Below are 18,616 nucleotides of genomic sequence, written 5' to 3' on the forward strand. Positions count from 1 at the left end.
ATCGAGCTGCCCAAGCGTCAAAGGAAGATACTGTGCATATGTCAGAGATACTTTCCTTCTCGGACTTAGCGGCCCTCCACCGTCTTGTTTGGCCTGACAGTTTTTTTGAGGATGTTCATGGTGGTTAGTTGGGGCTTGATACTCGTTAATGTATTACTCCTTAAGTTGTTTTTCTAATTCTTTTCTTGCCACAGACATCGGAATCTTGACCGGTGAATTCTCCTGCCACTGGGGATTTTAAAGGAATTCTCAACTACTCTTCGGTTGCACTGTATGGCCACCTAGTATCAGAGGCCCTGTCAGGTAAGGAAATTATGTTTTTCCCCCAAACAATATGTATGTACCTTTGTTATTTTATAATGTGTCAAGGAATGTTACTATTGACGAAAGGTTTACAGTCCAATATATGGGTAATATGGAACACATTAGTAACAGACAATTTTAAACAAGGATTGACACTGGTGTCCATTTTAAAGCTGCACTAGGTGGTGTCCATTTTAAAGCTGCACTAAGTATTGTCCCCTATAAACATATTGTGTAATCTAAACAGGACATTTAAGAACTGTTTAGAACACAGACAGTTTAGAGTTGGCGGAATAATAATATTTTTTTGAGCGTGTCGCTTCTTTCCAGCCAATTCTGTTCCAGCAATCCCGTTCCAGCCAATCGCTTTGTGTGAGGTAGACCTTCCTCCCTAGCTTATTTTGTTAACGCACATTTTACCTCTGATGATATATATAGCATAAGTATGCCAAATGGAGTAAAGTTTGCTTACTGTAAGAAAGTACAAAAGGAGCTAGAGACCAGGACAACAAACTGCCAATTCCACCTTCCACCTACTCTAGTACAGCATACGGTACAATACAACAACTGCAAGGAAGCGAAAGCAGACTAAGACTAGCTCTCTGTAGCTAGCAACCAGGAAACCCTAAGATAACATTAGCAAGGCTAAGAATAACTTTGAACTCTGAGCTAGCACTGTTTTTTGTCATTCTATTTTTCAAATGATTATTCAGAACTTCATTCTCTATCAGGCATTGGTGCGGAACCGCTTTCTGACCGGTGAGTAATTGCAAAATGCCGTAATTGTTATTTAATGAAAAAAATCCTGCCTAGTGCAGCTTTTAATTTGATTACTAGTAAGAAATGGAGTAAATACAAAGTGAGGTTCACTACCAGCTTCTTTGGAAAAGGTATTATATTTAATTTGTTATTCAGACCTATCCAATTTATATTATATACATGTATTATTTACCAGTGTGTTCAGGCCTCGCTTAAGGCTCGTTTCCAAATGCCAACCCTGTGTTATGTCAGAATTCCTGGAGAATTTTCCCTTTCCTCTCATATCTTCAGTGTGGAAGCAGGGAGGTTGTGGCAGGTAGGGATTGGATCCGTTTGGAAATGAATATGATTGCGTTGGAAAAGGCACTGCTTCTAATTGAGATGTGGGTGGGAAAGAAAATGTTGTTCTCTGAAACACTTTATCGCCCTCAGGCGTAACACAATGATCTTCTCTTTCTCTCTCTCTCTCTCTCTTTCACTGTCTCTCTCCTTCCCTCTCTCACTCACTCACTCTCTGCCCATCTGATTTCTGCTCTGACAATGGCACACCGTCCTCAGTTTTAGCTCTGTCTTGTGTTGTCATGACGTAGCAGCTGATCACTGTTACAGCCTACCAGCACTGTAACAGCCTACCAGCACTGTAACAGCCTACCAGCACTGTAACAGCCTACCAGCACTGTAACAGCCTACCAGCACTGTAACAGCCTACCGTGGTGCTGCTTCAAATTGGGTCCCTCTAATTTAGCTACACCGCATTACTTCTCAGCGTTAACACATTTGAAAAGGGAACCGTGTCGCAGGATGGAAAAGGAAGATTTACGCACGGTGTGTGTCTGTACGTGGTAATAAATATTGGTGGTAAAATACAGAGCTAAAGGGTCCCTATGGCAGATGTTGCTGGGGATAGCATTGAGGAAAATGTGTTCCCTGTCGCATGGATGTCACCAGCGTGTCCTGAAGCTGCTATATGCCTGCTGTGTGTGGGTGTCACAGGAGGAAGGGGGTGGTGGAAAGCGGTGGCAAACATGCCTCTGGATCCCTGGATTCATCCCATCCTGTCGCGGAAATGTCAACGAAGGCGTCTTCGTTTCCACCGCCACTTCCCTGTAATCAAGCTGTTGGTGTGGTTCTTATTTGTGATGAGAGAGAGGGAGGTCTCTAGAACACAGAGCCATTGTGTAATTATACTTGACAACAGGGAACTTGAGTTTATCACATGCATGCGGAGACGCGGGTTTGATTGAACTCTGGCTCCAGGAAATGATGGTGGTAGATGATATGGTCACATGATTAGATCACTGCACTACCTTCACCACAAGACATGTACATTCACATCTTCAACAGACATTTTACACTGAGTTACGACTTGATTGTTTTATACCTATTTTCAGTCTACTTATCCATCCATGTTTTGGTTGTTATTCCCTTATCTCCTTTCAGCAGATGTCAGTGCTCAGGGAGCTAGCATTAAAAGTCCAAAACAGCTGGCCATGCATTTGCATATTAAATTGTTTTCTCGATATTATTTACAGACCACGCAAGAATTAAACAATATTTGACTGTGGCTATGCTTTATTGGAATCAATATAAAGGCATGATTAAGCCATTAAGGCCACATCTGCCATCCTAATTTCTTTTTAATTTGGTGAGAACTTGGCTGCATATTGCTACAGTGGATCGGCCATTTTAATTAAGGGCTCTAAACATGATTGCTACCGGAGCACTGTGCTCAAAACACTGTGGAGAATGAAGAATGGGAAACTAGTGGTCCAAAATTATGCCCCATGTCATGTCTATTCCCTACCACATGAAGATGAGGTGTCTTTTCTTGTTCACACATTTGCTCCGATTGTACTGTGTTTGTGGTCTCATGAACTGTACTTTCCATGGGTTTTTTTTCACTGGTTGGAAAACACTGGCATTGGAACTAATCTATTGAAGGATTCAGATCTAAGCTTGTTACATAAATACATTTAATTCTATTCAAGTGTATATTTCTTTCTTTTTTTTATACTTAAAATCCCTCTAGAAATTGTCCTTATATACATATATTTGCCTTTGGCATAAACAGTGACTGAATATGGAAGTCATTGGCCTTCAGATTGATTTGACACACGGAATCCAAACTTGAAACACAGGAGATGAACCACTGTGAACATAAAGTGCGTATGTGTATTGAACCGGGGGGAATCAATTTAGGGAATTACATGTGTAATGATAAGTGGATTAGATACAGAGGTGAAGGACAGACTAAACATTTTGAGAAAAACATTTTGTTTTTTTTCTCCATACTCTGTGATATTATACTATATGGTTTGGAGTGGGAGGTATGGAATTGGCGTGCATTCAATCAATCAATTACAAAGCCCTTTCTGTCAGCAGTTGTCACCACATGATTTTACAGATACCCAGCCTGAAACCCCAAAGAGCAAGCAACAACAAGGATTGGTGGCTAGGCAAATCTCCATAGTAGGGTAAAACAATAAAACTAGAGTGGAGCCAGACTGTGAGTGGTGGTCAGTCCTCTTCTGGCTGTGCCAGGTGAAGATCGTGAGAGTACATGACCTTTTTGGCCAAGTAAGTGTTTTTGCATGTTCTGATGAAACACAGGTTATTAAATGCATGTGGGCTTTGTCCAGAGTGTTTAAACAGAATCCAAGTCAGCTGCATAACCAGTTGGACAAGAACAGGGACAATCAGGTGGGTTGTGGGCAGTTGCAGCAGGAATCGTCAGGCAGCAACTTGAGCTGCAACACAACCAGGAAGACCCTTGGCATAAGTCATCTTAAGGTTAAACAGGACACCAGGAAAGCTAGAGAAAGCATTTCTTGGATTTAAATGATACCTGGGTGTACTTTACAGACACTTGTCCCCCGTCAAATAAACTATTGGGACTGAAGACATAACAGACAGCCCCTAGTATCCCAGCTTAATAATATAGCAGCACAAAACCAGTGACTGAGACAGGGGGGTCCAGAGACACTGGGGCCCCATCCGAAGCCCCCCCCACCCCCCCGAACAACCAGGTTAGAAATATCCTTTCAAAGGATATTACATCATATTAAAAGGTATATAGATTTGCAAGGCATGTTTTTCATGCTTGTCTATGGTATTTGCTGACAGGCCGGAAATATCTGTTGGTACATGAAAGTACAATGGTGGGTGAAGGCTGTCTGAACAGCGCTGATCTCAGGGTTGAGCCGTCAGCTCAGTCTAATGTTTCGAACTCAGCTAAGAGCTGCTTTCTAGGCTTTAGCACCCTGGACAGCTGTCTTCAGCACCCTGGACAGTTGCCTTCAGCACCCCGGACAGCTCCTGTGTATTCCCTACTCAGGAACTGTCCGGAGTCTTGGCTTTCTGTGAGCGGATCGAGTTCTAATCACCACAGCCTTCAATCTTCCACTCAACAGCATTTTCCCTATGTTTTAGCACAACCTTTAGAAGTGTACAATGTCAATTATGCATGTACTCTATACACATGTCATGTTGCTTTTAGATATCTAACCTTTAAGTAATGTACAATTATTCAAAGAAAAAACTACTACTAATAATAATTTGTTTCTCCTGAAACAAATCTGATATATAAGCATCTTCCCATTGATTCACGTTCATCATGTTCATCCTCAACTCTTTCACTGTCCTTCATCCCAAATGCCAATACTCATGTGTTTGCCTATGGGGGAGTCCAACACATCTACCTAGCGTACATCTATGGTCGACCTTGCAGCAGCATGTTAATGGTTCTGTGTGTCAAGTGGTTTAAGTTGTTCAATTGATTCAAGAAGCTTCAGAGGTAGAGGACATTCAAGATGGGTTATAAGGGGAATGGAATTGGGAGTTGAATAAAAAATTTAATAATAATGGCCGATATATAAAATGATTCCATATTTGCATGTCTTTCAGCTGACCTTTCAGCTTTGGCATGGTTCAAAAAGGGATATATACAGACCTGTGACAAATTATGGGAAAAACCAACATAAAGTGTCTCAGGAAGTTGTTTGGCCACCACGAGCCACCAGAACAGCTTCTGTCTATCTATATTATATATCATAGATCTGGTGACTGTGAATACCACAGCATATGATTCACAGAAATTTTACATAATCATCAAACCATTCAGTGCCATTCGTGCCCCAATACTCAACACTTTTCCCCCACTAAAACACCAACAGTTTGCCAGATAAGTTAAACAGGCACACTTGACTAAAGATTTACCAGGCTGTCTTCCATTTGCCCTAAATGCCGGATGGCCTGTCTTCCCATATATGTCATTTACGCAGACATGTAGTGACATCATGAAAAGGATGACTCATGTCAACAGCAACATTTCCTTTTAACACAGGCGATACCTAGTGATAGCACTTCTACCCATCACCTTCATGTCTGCAGCAGCACAAAATGGCGGATGCCATTACCCAACATGCTGTGCTGTTTCTCGCCTCCGGCCTTTCCCTGCTCTTCCCATCTCGTCCTTATTTTCACTGCAGGTTTATTTTCTCACATACACAGTTTTTTTGTTTTGGGAGAGGGGTGGGGTGGGGTGGGGGGGGGGTAACGTGTGAATCAAGCACATCATTATTTTTTCTCTCCCTCCTGGTGCCTGTGTCGCCGCTCCTCTGTGCTCTTAAACTCCCCTTGTTTCCATTAGTGACAACACAGTGCATTATGGTTGCCATTATCTCTGGCTGGGTGTGATTGGGGATGGAACTGTACAAAGCAAAGCCCTTCTCTCTTGTCCAGTGCCCATTGCAAGAGGAACCAGGGCCATTTTTACTTCCAAAACAAATACAAACTGCTCTCTGCTCCTTGCACTGAAAACACCCCTTTTTCTTTGTCATTACCCGTTGCTATTGTCTGTTTTCCAGTGGTGAGTGATACACAGCAAGTGCTCATCTTTACTGTCAGGAAAATGACAGTAGCAGACTTGTTTTGGAGAGTGTGCCCCCTCATGTTCTTCGCAAAGATGCCAAACCAAAGCTAAGACAATACATGAATTGCAATTTTGTACAATACAAAATTGTAATTCAATATGCATACTTTTGATCTTATGATATTGTAATTCTTCTCAGCGAGGCATTATCATTCCAGTAATGAAGTGCACAATCCCACCATATTATTGTCACCATCATCATTGACATTGTTGGGTTGTATGGCGCTTAATACGAAATATGCCATGTGGTATTGTGTGATCACCCTTTGGACTCAGCTATTAGCCACTTGGCTGGTAGGTTACTTTGAGCAGCACTGTAAACACACAGAGAGTGAACCCGACTTCTCACCCAAATAATGCAACAAGTCAATGTCTTCTCATTGTGACTTTTTTGAGTGTCCCTTTAACCTGGGCTTATATCTTAAACCACCCGCTCAATAACTCAATTCTGCTCTTATCTCGGCTGTGAAGGGAAGATTTAGAGTGGGGGTGATGGAGCCTCTGTCTTGTTCTTTACGGGAGATATACGTTTCCATGCCATGATATGCTTCTGTGGCAGGAAATAGGGTGGATATTTGTATAAATTACTTATTTGAGATTACAAAGAAACAGGGGTTAATACTGAGGCCGAGCACGTAACATTGGGTGGTTTATTGATAGTGTCGCAATGGGTACTGAAAATACAGATGAAAGGATAGCCTGTAACATTGCAAGATGCTTATGAATGACACTCATACTGCTAGATTAAAAAATATATATATATGTATTGAATCATAAATGTTCCTAGAATTTTTTTCCCCAATTGTTTTTAAATGGGAAAACATGTATTGGCCAATCTGTCTTCCCGCTAACAAAAACTAGATATTTCCAATCATGTTAAGTTATGCAGAGCAATTTGGCTTCTATGGACTTTAGAACATGTTGAATGTATGGGGAATGTATGGGGAATGTATTGAAACAGTATTGTTCGCAACGCCACTGCAACAAATTGTATTCATTAGCTTCAGAGAAGATTTAGCCTGCAGTATATAGTTTCACTTTTGACAAAAAAATAGGGCTGGTGACTGCACGTGTCCTGCCAATGTAGCATAATTGCAAAATGTCCCTACTATTAGAATCTTAGCCACTAATAATGCATAATAGCTCAAGTGGTGTTTTCAGTTGATCACCCCTCTTCACATTAACTACCAATGGTAACTACCAATCTATTATAATTGTCCTCAATTCAACATAGTGGAGATCTGAGCTTTCATGATTTCCACTACATATAGGAAGTTTTTCTAACAAGTTATTCTGTGCATTTATAGAGTGGAACACAGTTGTATGAGACAGATGTACAATTTTATATTACAGATGACTAAGAAATGTAAATCTAGCCTGACTTCTGCATGTGTGAAGTACTGTGCCCTTCATTTATGTTAAGCTTTTCTTGTGTTTTGTCTCACTTGTTTGCTGTAATATAAGATGTATCTGTTTTGGTTATATGTGCATTCATGTTCAAGTTCTTGTTTTCTTTTGCAGTTTTATTTATACGGCAAAATCTGAGTAATGCTGGAATAAATTCAACTAAGAACAAAACTCTCCCTTAATTTAGTACATTAGGCTGACATCTATGCCATGGCACGATTTGTGTACTGACCACTCAATTCATTATAGGCCTGGTTTCAAACCAGGTAATTTGCAATTGAGCCGACATCTGCAGTGTTCACGATGAAGCCAATCACCATGTAAACATGGCTTTTAATGGCTGCATTGCCAGCAATACGTAATCGGATTGAATCTCATAGTTTTGTTTCTAATTTCTTATTTCATTTGTCTGTCAACTGGAAATATACTTTTCTTAACATTGTGAAAGGGTGAATGGTATGTAAATTACCGCAGGTCAAACCAAGTACCAATGTCCCACAGAGCGCCAGCATCTCCTGCAATCAGTAAGTCTTGATGCGTTAGTCACTCACCAGGTTAAAGGTCAAAATGCAGGAGTAAAAGATTCATGGTGTATTCACGATAAATGTGTATTGAGCTGTATTTATTTATCTGTCCTCTTCTCAGGGTGGGTGAACCAGGCACGGGTCGCACAGAAGAAAGGGGAACTAGGTAGAGTGAAAAGGGCAAACCCCTAGTGGGAAGGACCCCACTCAAGTACACTCGACTTCCAGATCTCATCATGTCTTTTCTGGGTTTTATGTAACTCCTCTGTTCCCAGGCAGAGATTCTTTGATTTGCAGACGTACAAATGTCAAGTATTTCTGCGTGAGCGGAGCTGTGGACACCCCTGGAGGGTGGGAGAGTTACACTCCCTCCCTCCCTCTCCCTCGCTCTTCCTGTTTGTACCATAGCACGCAGGACCTGTCCGCCGCCTTCTGAGGCTGCCGTGGTAACGTGCTGTGGCATTTGCAGAGGACAATGGCCAGGGGGGTGTATTATGATGTAATGATCCCCACTGTCGCCTCTCGTTCCCCAGAGGGGAGTGCATGGGGACAATGGGGGGGGGGGGGGGTGGGTGGAGGGGTACAGCCTCTGCATATTGAGATGACCGGTGGTCAGGGTCACATTAAGCTCTAAACCATTTACTTCTGGGATTACAGTTCCCAACATGTGACCCCTCGGAGAACAAGGCGACTTGGACCCTGTGATGGAAGGGAGTTGGCCACCATCATGACAGAGGCTGGTGACCCACACATCATTTTGGGGGGGATTTTGTGTACAACTGAGCTACTAATTCATTCACAATGAAATAAAATAATGTGTTCACCTGAGATCCTGGACATACTGCACAAAGGGGTACAATGAAAATAAACAACATTTCATTAGTACTTTTAGAGAACATAGAAGTCCTCCGATTTTATTCTTTTCTAGTCCTCGAATCGTAGACTTGAATCTTTCCTCGGTCCACCATTAGTAACTGTAGCTGGAAGTCATTGATCCACAACCTGTGGTTTGTTCGGGACATCTGAACTAGCCGGCAGTCGGCAGATGTCTCATATCATCTGTTCAAAACATAGCTGGTAGGCAATGAGCAAGTAAGAATAGAACTCTTTGTAATACAGGCTACACATTGGTAACACAGCCCTAAGCTTGCCTAGCATACAGTAGCCTGAGTGTCATCTTGACAGACCTGAGAGAAAGCACAGGAGTGTTAACAGTACATAGGAAATACACATTTATAAATAGCAAACAGTACGCAATGCACACCGACAGACAGACAGACACACACACACACTGACAAGACAATGTAACATGGTGATCAAATATCCCCAATCTACTTGAAAAGAGTGATTAATTTGCTTTTTTTAGTGGATTCATAAAAAATGTCATTCAGGTTGCGGACTTGAATGGAAAATGTGACACCAACCATAAATAGAGAGCAAAGTATGATATGTGTGTAGTAGGTTTTATAATGCAGCATGAACACCCTTGAAGCACTGAAGCTATAACCCAGAAGCAAACTATTCAAAGGAATGTCAATCCAAAATTTGAAGATGCACATAGAGGTTTGTGAATTCAACTCAGTCCAATATTAGACTGGATTGGATAGAAAGATGATATCCTTTCATATGGAGTCGTTATCAAGTCGATTATGAACATTACTTTGAAGAAGAGTACTTCTTGATATACCTCAGGAGAATACAACTGCAGACCTACATATTTCAATCAAAAGTCTGTCAAAATTCAAACATCTTTAATGATGGGAAATTGTGTGTGTAATTAAAAAGTACATCAGAACTTCTCCTGGAACAGGCACCAGAGGCTGTTTTCCCCATCTGTAAATCACATTAGGATAAGCTTGTTAAAGAAGCGTTTTGGCAATATGTTGACTTCAAATACATTCCCTGTCAATGAGCATGACATAAATTATGCTCTGTTTTTTTGTTCTTTAAAGCAGATTTGATCCGATACTGTATGGGTCATGGTAGGAAATCAAAACAGGAAACATTAATGACAGATATCCTTAAGAAAACAAAATTAGAACTATTGAAAAACAACACAAACTTTGCACATCATGAACTGTCGTTGGATTCATTGTCATTCATTATGACTGTTTGCACAAGAAGAAACAGTTTATTTAGAAGACCAATGGAATGCACAGGGAGCAGCATTTCCTAATGTCGCACCGCCATTTTCTTTTTTGAGCCAATTAGTTTTGATATCCTTTCAGATGAACGCTGAGTATGTTGTTGCTCGGCTTTATTATTCAACGTGATAAAAGGAACTTTAATTCCCTGAGAGGAAATTATTAACAGAGGACCAGGGTTTTGTTCTATAATTTGGAGAGGCACAAAGCCAGCTGGTGAAGGGAGCCCATTTTATTCCATTGTACTGCTGCTTGTGTTTGCACACATAACATTACATGACATTACATTACAACTAGCGCTGTCAAACAATTAAAACAATGACTTGCATAAACGTCTGTAGTCAATCGCGATTAATCGCAATTTTAGAATGCGTTCAAATTTGATCCTAAAAGAATTATTTTCTGTTTAAAAAGCAGTGTGTTCTGTTATGTTTTATTGCAAACTATGGCTAATGCTTGATTTGAAATCAAGCTATGTAGGAGCTGTTGGTTCATTCAAACAGGGTGTGTCATGGGCTTTAAGTGTCTCCCCTCAAATGATCACAACGACTGGCAGAATCTATTGGCATCCCTGGAAAAATCTAAATAGAAAGTTGCTGGTCTATGATACAATTGTCCTGCCATTGTCTACCATTGTGCTCTTGATCAAGACACCAAGTATAACAGGTATGTTAGGATTCGGTATAAAACTCCCATCAGCCCCTCTGTCTGGAAACTGCAGGCATGTTATCCAACACTGAATCATACCTATGCTTTTCGAGGTATTATTCTTGCAAGAGATTTTTAATCTCAATGGGCTTTCCTGGTTAAATAAAGGATATATATATATATATTCTTTGAGTATTAGGCCAAAATGTGGTTAGAATGGAGTTCAGGTCAGGGCCTGCAAACAAATAGCTTTTTTGATAGGTGTTTGGCCGTTAAATGATTTCCAAATGACATAAGGTAGATTATTTAAATAGCTAAAGGCATATGGTAGGCAAGGTAGCCAGAGACGTTTTTCCTCATACATTAATCAAGATCAGATATGTAATATATTTACGGTCAGCACAGACATTTTTATTGTTATGCGATTATAAGTTTTAGTTGAAATGTGACTGGCGACAAAATGTATGTCAAGTTTAGGCTAGAAACAACATAAAATAATTTACCATGCTAAAAGCAAGGTTGACAGTTGGATTTGCGCACACACAAAGTCTAGGGATCCTTTTCAGAAAAGGGTCAGAGGAGATACAAGGCTGTTCTTGTAGATATTCCAAATGACAAATTGGAACAGCGCCGACTGTCTTCCAACATGAGTACAACGTAACGTAATCAGCATGCCGTCGTTTAAAAGCAAAAGGGCTCCATTAAACGTCAGGATTCACCGACAAGTGGCAAGTAAGCATTCACCATAGGAATGCGTAGGCAACTCCACATCTACTACATATTGAAAAAAGTTCATGTGAAGCCCTCTGGACCACTCCGTCAAGTGCCACTAGTTACCCGTATTCTGGTTCAAATCATTAAGTGACAGCTCCAGCTCAAATCAATCACTGACTATGGTTCTGTGGCTCAAAAAAGAAAAATACACGAACAAAAAAACAAGTCTGCGTTAAGCATTTTTATTTAATCGCCTGTCTAACGTGTTATTTTTTCAAATCTAGTACCAATTTTAGAATGTTCTAATACAGTCAAGGCGTGTTCACATTGACCTTACCCAAGGACTGAGAGCCTCCTAAGCCCAGGTCTAAGCAAGTGTTCACACTTGCATATTTTGAAGTGGGCTAGCACCACACTTAGCCTAGGGCTAGCTGGCGTTGCTCTGGAGCAGGGTTAGCCCCAAGAAACACAGTGACATAATAATCAGTGAGAAGCGAGGTCAAGAACAAAACCTTAGAAAATTTATTGTCCAATCAAAAAACCTGCCCTTTCACTTAATTGACATTAAATCGTGACTCGCGCTGTTACCAACAGCTCTGTTTTGGTCCTTTCACTCTGCAAACTTTGGTTGTTTCATTATACCTGCTAAATCATAGCAAAGTTGTTATTGCAGCTTGCTTTGGATGTAAATCTAGCAAACATGTCGAAAGAATGAAAGTTGACTAACGTTTTTGTCTTTCTTTGCATAGTTTTAACAAAGTTGTCCAAGCAAATACCAACAGGGTGGTCATCTCGATCAACCGATGTCATGAAGTCGTGAACTGAATCATGGTCGGGCAACATTGATCACGTGTCAGTGATGTGGGCTGCGGTAACATTATCTGCATGCCGGAGAGAACGTAACATTTGTAGCTTATCATAGATTGTAAAATGGTATTGTGTCATTGCCCGTTAGCCCAGGGCTTAGGAATACAAGTGTGAATCCTTAACCCAGGGTTAAGCCTTAGCCCAGGGTTAACAAACTCTTGTGTGAACACAGGTTAACCTAACTGGATTTGGACCCGTTTTTGATTAATTACAAATAGTTAATGAATTAATGTAACAAATTAATATAACATATAAAGAGAGTATTACATTTGCAGTACAAGTATCTATGATAGAAAGTTCTTCGGAGATTGAAGATGCTTCCTCAAACTCTCGCTCTGGTTATAACCTAAAACTCAGGTAGTGGGGGTTGGTCAACTGACCTAAGGAAAACAAAACCAGTCCTGTAGAATCGACCCCTCATCAATCCCTGGGGCTTTTCCTATGACACAGGGGTGTTATCTCAAGGATCACGCAAGCTAGGCAATTAAAAGGATCCCTTTTGTCTCTGCATTCCCTCCATACAGAACCATCTGTTAAACATAAACATTCCAATGATGGCGTACTAGAACAGAAATGAAGTACATAGGTGTACAAGTCTATAATAAATAATGAAGAATCATTGTATGTGTAAATAGACATAGAATTGACATTTTTCAGTTCGTTCAGGGCTTAGAACAATGCAGTGTGCTCCAAAACATTGTACCATATGATAAGCCACAATGTTTTGTTACATTTCCATGAAGATTTCAATCAGACAGTATTTGGGTGATGGAGGTTCAGCAGGTTACATTGATGACCTAGCTAACCAAATTATTTCAGCTGTCTTTTATTAACATCCAACAAAGCATAATAATAACCCATGTCACAACATGGCAACCCAACAAATGCAACCTCATTAGTCCATGCCAAAACAGAAGTTTAAGCAATCTGATATCCCACAGAAACCACATCCAGCTCTGGATTAATGATATGATGCTCACAATAATGAACCACACTTGATTTATGACGTTGTTGGACGACCAGTTGGATGTTTCTGTGATCATTCATCATAAACATGTTAGTCTGCTGCTGAGTCAGTGCTTTGTGGATATTTAATAAGCCCGGTGAGATATGCTAAGGTAAATGCCATTTTCTTTTTACATGTTGCTTTAAAGGAATGCTTCAGACACTTTCACATTAGTTTCATTAGCCTGAGGTCATGTTTTAGATCAATTTCTCTGGGACCATTTCCATTCAGTAAAATCTGATATTTCAGTAAAGTACTGATACTTTTGTTACAAATCGCATAATGTCTATATTGAATTCATTGAAAGCTAAGTAAACCTACTAGAATTTGGTAATGTTAGCACCTTGGATTTAATACTGTTTATTCCACATATTCCAAACCAGCATGGGGCCAATTTTATATATATATTATTTTATTATTTAGAAGTGCCTTTCTTGAGCTTTACAATAAATGTTGAACACTTTCAGATAATATGAACACTGAGCTGATGAAAATCAAATTCCTACCAAGACTTCAATGAAATATATGCACATTTGAAAAGTGTCAGGAAAATAATGTTGTGTACTGTCATATATTGACACCCAATGCTTAATTTGATAATTTGAGTGAACTATGCCTTTACGATACCTTTATAATAGCATACTAAGTCAGCTGTTTTTTGGAATAAATAGTAAAGCAATAAAACTCAATTCAGTAGAAACAATAATTAATGTGCATTACCTGTCAAAATCTTTATTTCCTTTTAATATTAAGAATAACACAGCTGCCACCTCTATAAAGACTCCATCCATGTACTTCACTATTGCCCTGTTATATGTTGCCACAAACCATCAGGGGATTATTTTGAATTGCAAAGTGTTGGGTCTGTAGTCATTAAGGTCAAAACGCATTGGAGTGCTCCAACTCAATTGTGCGTGTGTACGGCTGTGGTTACACAAGCGTTCATTATCATGTGGAGTTGATGCCAATTGTCCTTTTTCCCAGCAAAGGACAGGGTGGCAATGCATTCTGATTGTGGCGATTCACATTTTTCTTAGTGCCGGTCTTGCTTCCTGAAGCAACAGCCATGGTTCAGATATTTCATTGTACAAACAAGTGATGTCACCCACACATCCATCTCAAAGAAAAGTGATTGGAGAGTTTCCAGTTTAACCATCTGCAAAACAAAAGTATAATGAAACAATGGACTTAACTTAATCTGTGTGGTTCAATCTGCTTGTGATGTCTTCATCAACTGTGTGCACGCAGAGGGACTGCCACATTGGTCTGATGATGCGAGGGAAAGGGGCAGGGCTTGAGCACGTCAGCTGACTCCTCAACACATCTCATTATCTCGCTGACTGGGCCACCTTGCTGTGCGTTTTTCTTCTTACATGTAGTCTACTCTGCAACCACTGATAAACAAACCAGGCTAAAAAAAAAGAAAACATGCACAGAGTTTACCCCCTCTCCCACTTTATTTTATCATTGCATTTTGGTAGCCTTGTTTCCTTTGCTGGTAAAAATGAAAAAAAAGCTGGCACTGCGTACTGCCGCTTCCAGCCATCAGTGTTTCTTTTTTCTTGTAAGCAGTTTCTTCTCTCGTGTTATCTTCATTTCAATCACTCCATGCTCCCGCAGAGAATGACACGCAGCCGTGCACTCTCAACTAACTGTATCAAACTCCACTGGCGCCCTCTGTGCTTTTGCCAGGGCTGTCTAGGGCCTTTCTGGTTTACCCTGGAGGAAGACTTCTTGAGGAGCTGGCACATTCTCCCCCGGTCCCAATGGAGCCACATTCATGTCCCAAACACACCCGGCAGCTTTTCACCATGGTCTCAGAGGCTTGTCTGGAGCCTCCACTGATACAATGGGTTCAGCCCATTAAGAGACAGATTTGGGGTACTGAAAGGCACCACATTTGGCAGAGCTCCTCTGGGATGGGGTCCCATGGTGGAGGTCCCTATGTTTGAGAAGAATGCAAACAGTGCAAACCATGTCAGCACATACATTGTTGGATAATGTTTGCAACAGGCTAAATGCAGTTTTTTTTTCTAGGATGTTGGTTTTAGGACTTTAAAATCTCTGAACTTGAACACAGGTTCTAAAATTGTCACCACGCCAGCAAACACACAGCCAGTGTGTGCCTGATTGCCACACTAGCATTCTTGGATGGCCAAGGCAGACAAACTATGGTCCTCATTTTTACTGAGGCTTAGCCCGTTGCCTCTGCCACCTGCTGGGTTCCAGTCAGCCAGTGTAATCAGAGACGCTCATGGGAAGTCTGCTGGAGGTGAAATGTCTCACGGGGCTGTCATTATTCGCTCCACAGATGGTGAAATGCCTGTTTTGTGATCCAACCCGGGCACACTCGACACAAAATGGACAGCAACCGTTCCTGGCAAAAGCTGCAATATAAAAAGCAGGCTTATACAATAGCACATTCTTTTGTATGTTTGAATAAATTAAGAATTGTTGTGAATATCCGGAGTAGATAATGACAAAGATGCTAATGGTTATGCCGACTTCTAATTATTTGGTTGAATATTAGAGAAAAAGAGACAATTATGTTAACAAGCAGTCAAATCGTCTAATAAATTGAAATAATGCTGTAACACTTTTCTTCATGACTCTTCATGAAGTATTGAATTAGAGGTTGCCTTTTACGAACATTTTAATTTGCTAAGCGTGATACAGAGCCTTTCTATTACATTCCTCCTTCTCATCTCACACACTTACCCATTCACAAAACCTATCAAACTAAAATATGTCTGACTCACAGTAATATGTACACAGTAATATGTGCGGCATGGATACAGCGGTTGTGAACAGACAGATTGAATCTGTTTGGGCTGGAGATTAATGATAACAAGTGCAATTAAACAGCTTTAACTCTGTTGTTTGGGTAATTACATGCAGCCTCAGCAACAACGCCTCACAACAGTGCTGAAAGTACCCATCATCTGGCTAACGAGAACGGAGACAGACGGAGGGAGAGACAGAAAGAGGTAGAGAGAGACAGAACGAGAGAGTGTGCACTTAAAGGCTGTCCCCCCCCTGTTACTCGGCGCCCTAACACTGGTCCAGACCCCAAGTCCTCCGGACATAAGTGATGCAGTGGCGGTGTGGTTCTGCTAAAAGCCAAAGCGTGTGACCGTCAAAAACAAGGGGTTGAGGAAATTGCATGTTTGATTCCTGTGTGTTACTGTACCAAGATCCGTCCTGTCACTGAAAGTAAGAATTGACTAGCTGTATTCGGCTTATGAAAACGTATGTCCTTACTACTGCAGGTTTCTGCTGTAAGAGTGTCTGCTTGGGGGTTTTCCTATATACATACACTGATCAGTCACACCATTATGACCACTGACAGGTGAAGTGAATAACACTGATAATCTCATTGTCATGGCACCTGTCAGTGGGTGGGATATATTAGGCAGCAAGTGAACATTCTGTCCTCAAAGTTGATGTGTTAGAAGCAGGAAAAATGGGCAAGCGTGAGGATCTGCACGAATTTGACAGGGGCCAAACTGTGATGGCTAGACGACTGGGTCAGAGCATCTCCAAAACTGCGGCGAAAGGGGCCTTGGGAGGCCAAGGCTCATTGATGCATGTGAGGCCAAGGCTCATTGATTCATGTGGGGTGTGATCCGATCCCAGAGATGAGCTACTGTAGCTCAAATTGGTGAAAAATCTAATGCTGGTACTGATAGAAAGGTGTCAGAACACAGTGCATTGCAGTTTGTTGCGTATGAGGCTGCTTAGCCGCAGACCAGTCAGGGTGCCCATGCTGACCCCTGTGCCACTGCCGAAAGTGCCTACAATGGGCACATGAGCATCAGCAATGGACCATGGAGCAATGGAAGATGGTGGCCTTGTCTAATGAATAACGTTTCCTTTTACATCACGTGGATGGCCGGGTGCGTGTGCGTCGCTTACCTGGAGAACACATGGCACCAGGATGCACTATGGGAAGGAGGCGAGCCGGTGGAGGCAGTGTGATGATTTGGGCAATGTTCTGCTAGGAAACCTTGGGTCCTGCCATTCATGTGGATGTTACTTTGGCATGTACCACCTACCTAAGCATTGTTGCAGACCATATGTACCCTTTCATGGCAACAGTATTCCCTGGTGGCATTGGCCTCTTCATTAGGATAATGCACCCTGCCACAAAGCAAAAAGTGTTCAGGATTGGTTTGAGGAACACAAGAATGAGTTCAAGGTGTTGACTTGGCCTCCAAATTCCCCAGATCTCAATCCAATCAAGCATCTGAGGGATGTGCTGGACAAACAGGTCTGATCCATGGAGGCCCCAGCTCGCAACTTACAGGACTTAAAGGATTTGCTGCTAAAGTCATTTAAGGATATTTCTTTATTTTTCTCTTTTGCACCTTTTAGAATAATAATCAAGGCATCAAAGCTATGAAATAACATACTGTATGGAATCATGTAGAAACCAAAAAAAACAATTTTATTGTATATATTTATTTTGCAAAATGAAGAGAAATCATAGCTTGGAAAGCTGGACAGTTAGTGTCCTCATTAACTCTTACCGATCCTGTAGCTATTACACTCTCAAACACACAGAGGACAGCGACAGGTTTCAATAGCTATCCTGCCATAATAACGTCCACCCCGAGAACAGTTCAATAGTATACACACTGAATACATCAATACTGAATACATTCCTCCCTATCCCAGATATGCTGAATTTGGTAGATACAAGTCTTGTGAAAATCTATTGTTGTCTGTTATTTTTAAGAAAATCCAGCTGATATACAAAATGAATACCAGGAAGAGTTGTGTTGAGGTTACTAGTACAACTGCAGCAAGCCCTAAGGAAAATGTGTCAGTTTTCGATTTTGTCGTCTCGCTAGACTATAACACAGTTCACACTGGATCCCATTACAAGGTTATTCTGCATGTCTTCAGGGTGCAGGACAAAGTACTGGGCCAGTAGACGACTAGTAAGGGCCGTTCTACATTCTGATGGGCTTGCGATTTGAGCTGTTTCATAGCTCCGTTGGTCTTGGCTCTGATGCACCTGTGCCATCTGCCATATGTGAACAGTCTTGGCTGGTGTTAGGGAGTGGATGTCCACAAGGCATTTATGAATGCTACGCTCTGTTCAAAACTTTGCTTAACTCTTTCCACAGTTGGAGAGTAGAAATAGATAGCAGAAAGAGGGTGTTTACTTCAAAGGCAATTCTCTTCTCTGTTCTTGTGTAAAATACAGAAGTTCATAGATCACCACTGCCTGGGAGTGATACTCATTCCAGTATAATGATCTTCAATCATTACTATGTGATTTACTTTCTCACACGTGCAAACAGAATCT

The 18,616-nt window shown here is 41.1% G+C and overlaps 1 protein-coding gene across 5 annotated transcripts in view; it reads left to right on the forward strand.

Moving 5' to 3' along the window:
- Window positions 1-18,616, forward strand: part of lingo2 (leucine rich repeat and Ig domain containing 2) — a 252,972-nt gene that overhangs the window by 101,466 nt on the left and 132,890 nt on the right. For all 5 annotated transcript variants that reach the window (XR_002196658.2, XM_010901228.5, XM_020045704.3 and 2 more), the window contains one exon: window positions 195-303. The gene's annotated coding sequence lies outside the window, so the exon portion shown is untranslated. The remainder of the gene's footprint in view (window positions 1-194; window positions 304-18,616) is intronic.

Source organism: Esox lucius, chromosome 4 (assembly GCF_011004845.1).
Source record: "Esox lucius isolate fEsoLuc1 chromosome 4, fEsoLuc1.pri, whole genome shotgun sequence".
Lineage (NCBI taxonomy): Eukaryota > Metazoa > Chordata > Actinopteri > Esociformes > Esocidae > Esox > Esox lucius.